This window comes from Sinocyclocheilus anshuiensis, unplaced genomic scaffold, assembly GCF_001515605.1.
Source record: "Sinocyclocheilus anshuiensis isolate Anshui unplaced genomic scaffold, SAMN03320099.WGS_v1.1 scaffold976, whole genome shotgun sequence".
NCBI classification, from domain to species: domain Eukaryota; kingdom Metazoa; phylum Chordata; class Actinopteri; order Cypriniformes; family Cyprinidae; genus Sinocyclocheilus; species Sinocyclocheilus anshuiensis.
Window position 1 is genome coordinate 2,340,166 of NW_015552538.1, and position 3,026 is coordinate 2,343,191.

General features: G+C 40.0%; 1 long non-coding RNA gene across 1 annotated transcript in view; it reads right to left on the reverse strand.

Annotated features, from left to right (window-relative positions):
• Nucleotides 1-1,777: 1,777 nt before the first annotated feature.
• Nucleotides 1,778-3,026, reverse strand: part of LOC107663832 (uncharacterized) — a 2,044-nt gene continuing 795 nt past the window's right edge. Inside the window, exon 3 of the long non-coding RNA XR_001631389.1 lies at nt 1,778-1,848. This is a non-coding gene — a long non-coding RNA (uncharacterized LOC107663832). The remainder of the gene's footprint in view (nt 1,849-3,026) is intronic.

Below are 3,026 nucleotides of genomic sequence, written 5' to 3' on the forward strand. Positions count from 1 at the left end.
AAAAGAGGGAAAATTCAAACGAACTAAAAACGAACAATTGCTTTACTCCGAATTGCCGCTATTTGAAAGTGAAAGTAAAAGTAAAACGCGCGCACAGCTTTTACAAGCTATTTAAAAGCGAAGGAAAGCGAGGAAAAGAAGGAACGCCCCGCGGTGATACCGGTATTACCGGTGTTGTCACACGTCGATTAACCGGTGGGAAAATTTCCTCACCGTCACAACCCTAATCCCCGCTGCCATTTTGAAGTGCGTTCCACTTCGTGAAGTGGACGAGGTAAGTTTATATGGACAGACCCTCGACCCTTCGATTTTGACTGAGGGAGCGAGTCTGCTTCATATGCACACTTCAGGCCGCTCCACAGACCACAATGCAACACGATTGTGACAGATCGCGATTAATTTATCCCCACCCCATACAACTCTATAATATATAAATGATTTTTTAAAACATTTATAACAGCCCAAGCATACCTATATACATATAGAATGCTGCACCAAACAAATTCAAAATAAAATAAAAAAACAGGGGAAAAATGTAAACAATAAACCAACTGTATAGCGGATTCTAAGTGATCAAGGGCTTGGGATGTTCCAGTTCAGCCCATTGTAAGGGTTCTTCTAGAAGTGGGCACTCATGCAACGTAATCAATGACGTACATCCGAGTGAACGAGACGGAGGGCAGTTTGCGAGTGAAGGGCATAAAAAAATGAACTGGAACGCAGCCCTGGTGTCTTACCTTAGACCCGTCCTGAGTGAACTGTCATCAGTCCGCCATTGTTTCACCGCCGGAGCAGATGTAGACAAGAATGGATCCTAAGCGATTTAGGTGTTCTGTTGTTGGATGTAATAATGAACATAGCAGTCGTCATTTACTCCCAACATCTGAGCCGCTGAGCCCCCGATCTACCTTAATGCGTATACGTTTGCGCGAATCATTTGTGATCCAGCTTCACCTACAGAAGAAGTGAGTATACATTTTTTTTATGAATCTTTGCAAATCGCCTTTCCTAATACCGTGCTAGTTAGCAAGTTTCATGATGAATGCAGCTAAAGTTTACCGTCTCTCAGAGAGCTGCTCGGAAGAGAGGGGCGGGGTGAGCAGAGCTCATTTGCATTTAAAGCGACATGCAAGAAAACGGTTTGCTCTGAAAAGAGCTGTTTTTGACAAGGTAAAAAGGGTGTTGTTTTACAAACCACAACAAACTCTGACATAATCTGACCTGGCCACGAACCATTGCCATGACAATGCGGCAAAACGGCAAGTAGGTGCTGGGCGCGCTTAGGAAAATAACTTTAAAAATGGCAGGGTTCTGGACAAACCCGCAGGTTTCTGGACAAACCAGAAAGAGGAACAGTTTTTGGATCTTTGGGAGGAGAGGCCAGAGCTTTATGCGGTGGGTGTGGCCGAGTATACCAACCGCAACGCGAGGGGGAATGCGATCAGATATCGCTACAGCGCTTGGGAAATTTCACAACGGAAATTTATTTGACAATATATTATTATTATAATAAAACTGCCTTACAATATTACCATGGTTACACAGTTGTGGGTCGCAATTGCGTTTCAATGGAGTGTCTTAGCAAGCAAATGGTTGCAAAGTTGTTTGGTAAACGGGCTTGCACTAAAATGCTACAAAGTAACGTTAACTGATTGAGGTTTTGTAGCTTGCTCAGTGTGAATTTAAACTTGCAACACACGGCATTCCTTTGTCATCTTTAATATTCTGTTTATGTAGACAAGATGAGCCAGTTATTTAGATATAGTTGTGATGACAGACGTGATGATAAAGAGCAGGAGCAAGAAGAGGAAGAACAAGAAAGGGAAGAGGAGGAGGAAGAGGTCCAGCCTAAAGGGAAAAAAAGGCGTAGTAAAAGAAGATATTCATCTGATCCTGCACAAGCCCAAGACCTTGCCATTCTTGGGGCAATAAATGAAACCCTAAAAGTCCTGACAGAGAAGCACCAGAATCTGCAGCCACCCAAAAATGACAGCATATATGCCTTTTGTCAGTATATAGAGCATCAGTTAAGATCAATAGAAGACCCACACCACCTACAATACATACAATTTCAAATACATCAAATACTATTGTCCCCTCGCCCTTCTTCAAGCCAGTATGCAGCTCCATATTTACATCCGTTGTAGTCCCTAAATCACTTAATTGCATCTAAAGTCCCAATTTTTTATTATTATTACTATTATTATTAGGGCTGGTAAATGTTCAGGTCTCACTCTGTGTGTTTGTACTGTATGTTTGTTCGTTTGTATAGGCCTATAGTTATACCTGCATGTATTTCTAAGTTTACCTAGTTTTATGGTCTCCCAGATATTTTAAAGTAAGTATTTAAATTAGTAATTGACACTAATAAAGAATCACTTTTTTAAAGTATAGTTTCGTTTGTATAGGCCTATAGTTATACCTGCATGTATTTCTAAGTTTACCTAGTTTTATGGTCTCCCAGATATTTTAAAGTAAGTATTTAAATTAGTAATTGACACTAATAAAGAATCACTTTTTTAAAGTATAGTTTTTATTCTTGTGTCTTTCCAAAAAGGGTATTTTGTTTTGTTCCCAAACCTATATAGAAAATGAAAAATATTCTTAATAGCAGAAAGAAATGTACCATTTAATAACAGCTTGAGCAGTCTTTATAAGCAGATTGAGATGTTGTAAACAACATGCATTTATATACTACTGTGCATTAATCTCTGTGCATAGTTTACCCTGATGAAAATAAATTAACCATGGTTTAATTATAGTAAAAACATTTTATTTATTTGTTTGTTTATTTTTGGCGTATCGATTGCCACTTGTATTTTTATTTGCAGTAATACCCTGGTTAATTTTCGTAAGGGTAGCGCTGACCCTATTATTGAACTATGTAGCGCTAACAGCACTGGCTTGGGTGTTAGGGGAAGTCGTGGCCTAATGGTTAGAGAGTCGGACTCATAACCCAAGGTTGCGGGTTCGAGTCTCGTACCGGCAGGGATTGTAGGTGGGGGGAGTGAATGTACAGCGCTCTC